This window comes from Gadus chalcogrammus, chromosome 10 (genome assembly GCF_026213295.1).
Source record: "Gadus chalcogrammus isolate NIFS_2021 chromosome 10, NIFS_Gcha_1.0, whole genome shotgun sequence".
Classification (NCBI taxonomy): Eukaryota; Metazoa; Chordata; class Actinopteri; order Gadiformes; family Gadidae; genus Gadus; species Gadus chalcogrammus.
Genome location: NC_079421.1, coordinates 9080665 through 9087060, shown reverse-complemented (window position 1 = coordinate 9087060; position 6396 = coordinate 9080665). Strand labels below are relative to the sequence as shown.

The 6396-nt window shown below is 42.2% G+C and overlaps 1 long non-coding RNA gene across 1 annotated transcript; it reads left to right on the top strand.

Moving 5' to 3' along the window:
- The first annotated feature begins 411 nt into the window (after window positions 1-411).
- On the top strand, window positions 412-5920 carry LOC130390851 (uncharacterized). The gene is made up of 3 exons (XR_008896828.1): window positions 412-476; window positions 827-878; window positions 2571-5920. It is a non-coding gene; the product is annotated as an uncharacterized LOC130390851 (long non-coding RNA).
- The last annotated feature ends 476 nt before the right edge of the window (window positions 5921-6396 follow it).

Here is a 6396-nt window from a genome sequence, read left to right as displayed (position 1 = left end):
CTCCCACTCATCCATTTCTCTACTGCCCGCCACAACACACACACACACACACACACACACACACACACACACACACACCACACCACACCACACCACACACATACAAACACAAACTTCCCAGACATTTACAAAGGGCCCAGGTCAAGGGAGTCCCACGATAATAACCAATCGGAGCTGGTGGGGGTTCGGTCGGGTCCCACTAAGCCCATCCCCATGTTACCATATAAGGTGCGGTAGAAATGGTTCCTTGACAGGGCGCTTCATAAATGACTTGAGAAGGTAGTGAGTTGGAGATGGGAGGCAGAGGGAGAGGGAGAGCCAGCCGTGGTCTGGATCAGGACACTTGTTCAGCCTTGGTGAGCTGAACCTGGGGAGACGGAGGGGACGAGGAGGGGGGGGGGGGGGGGGGGGGGCGCTGCGGGCAGCCAGTGACCCCCAGACCCCGAGCCGACAACAGGAGGAACAGAACCACTGAGGTACGGAAAGCCCATCACCACTTCAAGGGATTGATCAAAATAGATATACATTGTCATCAGAATATCTTTGTTTTGTTAAAATGTTAAAAGGAAAAGGTTTTTCTGAATTGTTTCGGTTGAAATAACCCTGAAAATATGACCAAACGAAGTGGTTTGCAACGTTCATGCACTTGCTTAGTGAAATATGCTTAGTGCAGCGCAATGCGTTGGGCTCCCATAGGGTCTGCTAGAGGCGGTTCAATATAACAAGTGCACTAAGGGGAACCTCCAGAACCATTAGGGTACAGCTGAAAAAGCAATGCGCTCATGTATACAACCTGATCCATTCTAACCTTGCTGTTTCTTTAAAGGCCTTCGGACAAAGTGGTGGAGGAGAGCCGCACTGGGAGAGAGAGAGCACAGGTAAGAGCTCATCAACATCTGGTCCAGTTGTTTATAATGAAGAGGTTTCCTACTATGGATTGGCAGGATCTCCATATAATCTCATACTATACAATATACCAATATACCGGATCTGGAAAAAATCTGTTCATGTAATAATTCATCTTATAATATGTATTTTTACTCAATACTTATATTTTCTTAATGTGTTTGTAATTGACAGCCCGTTACTTTTTCAATGTAATTTAAAAAAAAGACAAACAAAAATGTAATGTCAGTATCATGGTAATATTGTTAATGCAATCCCCACTGTAATGGTATATACACTTTGTCCATATGTCTGGAATATGAGCTGTGGTGTATAGAGTTAATTTAAGTAATGATTTGATTCATTAACTATGAACCTCTTGCACTTTCCGGAAGCAAATTGAATTACTCTTTGGCCTTGACATTGAGTGACAACAAATATGTTTATGACCAAACTAAATGTTTAGGAATAATAGAAGAGAGGAAAGGCAGGAAGAGAGGACTGATCTGTTTGTTTATGAAGTCAGAAGTCTTGAGGGTGTGAGGGGAAAGGGGACTTTCACATAACTTCTTGTGACCCTAAACACACATGCAGAAATGCACGCACACAGACACACTGGATGGATTCAACCAGGAACAATTGTTACAATAGCAGTTTGATTTATTAATTTGTTTAGGGTGAAGATAATTTGTAAAAGGAGAGAAAGGATTGTTTTTAGAGGCACAATAATAAGTTAACTGTGTATGGTTGTGTGTGTGTGTGTGTGTGTGTGTGTGTGTGTGTGTGTGTGTGTGTGTGTGTGTGTGTGTGTGTGTGTGTGTGTGTGTGTGGTTGTGTTTGTGTTTGTGGGAGGGGGGCTAGGGGCGAGTTATGGGGGGCGGGGCGGCGGCGGGGGCGGCAGAGGGTTAACATGGCCATATTAGGAAATGTTTCAGCTGGATGGCTAACTCTAGCTCTGTCCATACTATAGACATACATTAGATACTGCTGGAAATATAGACAGGTTGACATTGTGTAGCTGCCTTTGTTTCACTTTTTTCTTTTCTGTAACAGAAGTTATAAGCAGTAATAAGCAGTAGTAAGCCGGCCCCTTTAAACCTGCTGAACACTGCAGAAACCATTTACTATTAAAATCACATTTGAGATCTTTCAAAATATTTAAGGTATATATAGACTTGCTTAAACAAAGGAGAGGAAGACAGGAAAAAGATCACGCTTTGAAATTCATAAGAAGTATGTGTTCTCTCCCTCTCTCCCCCGTCTCTCCAGCTCGCCCTCCCTCTTTCTATGCATTTCCATTTATGTCTGTCTGCAGACTCTGTGACTAGAAAAGGGAATGTGTGTAGTGAGCGAGAAGAGGTGGGGGAGATGGAAGAGAGAGGGAGAGGGTGAGGAAGGCATTCTGCATCGGGGAGGAAGTGAAAAACTATCACTTGGAGCCATCGCAGGCCAAGAGGGGGAATGTTTATTCAAAGGCCTTTCTGCAGTCCCAAAATACAAATGTCCTTTTATGGAAAGGTAGGAGGGGACAGAGCTCCCCTGAAGGACTCTTCTCACTGGATCCCTCTCTTCTTCTGCTTCCATCTTCTTTGTTCGTTCAAATCAAATTAGGATGCTTTCCATTTTCTTAAGCTACTTTTTTATAATTCATGATTTATACAAATTATCTGCGTCTTCTGTTGCAGATGTCAAAGCTCATGGCGGCAGGGAGTTGAACCCTCCATCTCCTTGTGATCAAGAGAGTTGAACCGTCCATCTCTTTGTGATCCAGGGAGTTGAACCATCCATTTCCTTGTGATCCAGGGAGTTGAACCATCCATCTCCTTGTGATTCAGGGAGTTGAACCGTCCATCTCCTTGTGATTCAGGGAGTTAGGGAATTGAACCGTCTATCTTCTTGTGATTCAGGGAGGTTTTTCAGATGTTACAGAGCAGGGAGGGCATGGATAATAAAGGGATGACCCCTCCAATTATAACTTTCAGACACAGCATGATTTTTTTATTAAAGTAAGTAGAAACAAGGTTGTCTGTTTGCTTACATGTTTGAAGATTGAAATAACCATGCACTAAGAACGTGTCATAAAGGGTTTTGCTGTTTTCTCTTCTATGTAATCAAACACACAATTGATTCATGGCAAAGGAAGAGAGAGGAAATGTTTGTGGTGTTATCCCAAAGGATATAAATAATCAAAATTTCCTGTTTGCACCTGTTCAGCAATGTGTGTTATCACAGACAATATTATCTCTACGTATGCAAGGTATGAAATTACATTACAATCGTTCCTCTTTACTGCCATCATGTTTCTTGTGGCTTTTTTAAAATAGTTTGTTTAATGTGAACAAAACACACATTTGTTGTCAAGTTCGTTTGTGTTAACATTTTCATGCAATTTACAAGCAAATAGAGTCAAACTTTATTGAACAAAACAATCAAAATTAGCAGACTCTAATGGATTTCTTAATGAGTTTTTTATTTTTTAAATCGGATGCCAAAGGAAGATGTTATTAGAAGATAAGGTTGGTTGCTAAAGCATGATTGTTCACATCACACATGTGGTCAGTTGGCTGCGAAGCAGATCCATAGATACCTCAGGTCCATACCTCAGGTCCTTGGATACCTCAGTTCCATACCTCAGGTCTATACCTCAGGTCAGTACCCCAGGTCCATACCCCAGGTCCAAACCTCAGGTTCATGGATACCTCAGGTCCATACCTCAGGTCCATTCCCCAGGTCCATGGATGTCTCAGGTCCATACCCCAGGTCCATGGATACATCAGGTCCATGGATATCTCAGGTCCATACCCCAGGTCCATACCTCTGGCCCATGGTGCAGTGCTGCATCTCTGGTCAGCTGGTAGTCTGAGATGAAGCACTGTAGCTCGGGACAGAGGACTGAGCCAGCTGCCTGCTGAAGAGGACGTATCAGACACCACTGTACCGGAGGACGTAAAATTAGGAAGAACCACGCATGTCTAAAGTAGCAAATGTTTACGGTCAAATCTGTATTAAGTGTTCCCATTATAAGGTGGCCAGAAAATGAAGCTTTCAATAAGATCTTGTTCCCCTTTCTCCCGGGGTCCAGTTTTCCCAGGAATCCCTTGTTGAACATGAAAGCGGGATTCCTGGAAATACTGTTCTTGGGGGCGGGGCTTAGCAGCCTTTTAAAAGCACCCTATATGCTCTGTGGAGCTATGGGAAGGATGATGTTTTTACTAGAGAAAATATCTTACATACTTATTGTGCTCCTTGTTGCAAGTATAAACAATAAACAAAAATCATATTTTTTCTTTGAATAAAAAAAGGGTTGGAAAAATTGTCTTTCCTTTGTGTTGGTTATTAAGAACTGAAGAACTATTAATTAATAAAAAATGTAAACATAAATTATTGTTTCACTTTGCTAAACAAGCTGTTCTGCTAAACCGGAAAAAATAAAACCCAAACCGTTATTGTATTCAAATGTAAATGCACATCCTATTAGCCTACTAATTATTCAATCAGAAGACAATTTGACACAAAGCACGGGTCAGGTGTTTCCTAGAGGCCTACATTCTGAAAGAGCCGGTCGGGGTAGGGCTATGGAGCAAGGGGGTGATGGGGGGGCCTGACCCCTCGATATGATGAAGGCCTTCCTAGAGATTCACCAGGAGAACTCTGGGGCAAGATGTTTACGCAAGTTTAGACCATATGCTTAGACAGAGACAAATCGAAGTGTTGATCACCCAGAACGGTTTTCAATATATCACCTTAATATGAACTATTTACCCAACTTTAATGTGTACATTTTAACACCAACGTTTGCAATGGGCTACGACTGAAAGCAGCAACGTTACTTCAAAAATGGCAAATTTTTGTATTAAATGATTGTATCCTTCCTAAATCCATTTAATTGGGGGATTTGAGGGAAACACATCATTGATGAATCTGGATAAGGCATAGGAGGCCTAATGATCTATTTTTTGTCTATTATTGTCTAGTCTAGTATTTGTATTCAGCAAATAGACACATTTTACAGAAATAGTTTTAGTGCCAGTGAGACTATTATTGGAAGATAATTATCAAGAGTTCTGGATACATCCTTTATGTTAGGTCAGCTCTCTGGAGCGACTGCCTTAATAAATGAGTCCCTCCCAGTAATGGAGCGGCATCTAGTGGCTATGCGGTCACATTTCATTAGACCTTATATTGACTGGGAGGTGCAGTGCGTAGAATTTAGTGAGCTCAAGCGCAAAGGACTTGGTAGAGATGGAATATAATAATCAGTATGTGTGTGTTATGTAGTGTGTAAAGCGTGTGACGTCACACGATCTAGCCTATGGCACGCCAACGGGGCCAAAGCGTCTGTCAAAATAACGCCTCCACCACGCCTATATTACTTCTCCTTCTGAAGTAAAAAAAACTGACGCCTGGGCTTACAGACGTCATATTTTTACGTGTGCCACGCGTAAAAACTTTGCGTATAATGTCAGAAGTAAAAAAATGACGCCTGGTCGATTTGCTGCAATGCCTACTGCCAGCCAGCAATTCATGTGTTACAAAGCATACTTTTGACATGTTGCAGTGTTGGCCCAATGGTGGATGTATAATGCTATATTGCTTTTATTTTGTTTATTTATTCATGACTGTGAACTGAAAACTGAATTGTCCACTTCTGGGATAAATAAAGTTATCTGAATTATTTATTGAGAAGATACACGACTCATGCACGCAATAGGAATGATTAACTTTGCAGAGGCTTGTGCTCTCCAGATGCCGCTCCACAGAGAATAATTTGAAGAGTTGCAGACAATGTCACCCATTTCTTTTCAGAAGTGATCGAAATAGTAATAGCCTATATCATGGCTGTGTCACACTAAATTTGTACCGGCTGCCAAATTTGTACCGGTCGCGTCATCCATACGTAATCCATTCCAAACCTGCCTGCAACAGATGATCGCGTCGTCCGTTGCTGGGCAGGTTTCAAAAAACATTCGCGCTCATGTTGCCAAAGACGAAATAACATAATACAGTTAACGGATCGCTAGATAACACTTGTTTTTAATTTATATTTGTATTGTATTTAATTGTTTAATCAAATTTAGATAGTAAACTCAGGGCCCTATCTTGCATCCGGCGCAAGTGACTTAGTCACTGGCGCATGTGTCGTTGCTAGTTTACAACTGGCGCAGAGCGTTCTTTTCCCACCAGCGCCACTCGCCGGTAAATTAGGGATTGATCATGCGCCCCAAAGGGCGGTTCGGCGGAAGGAGGAGGCGTGTTCTGGCGCAAACGGTATTTTGCCGTCTCTGAATACCATTGCGCTACTGACCAGGAAATACCTGGTTTAAAGTCAGTGGCGCGTTGTTCAGATGCTATTTTAAGGGCGCATGCATGCATGCGCATGCGATGCATACAGATTGCTTGTGCACCTCGCGCATAAACTTTGCTTCTCTCATCTACCTAGCCGCACATTCTTGGTAAATTATTTGGGAAAGAACAGCTGATGCAGCGGTAATAAGTTGTACTTTTAAATCA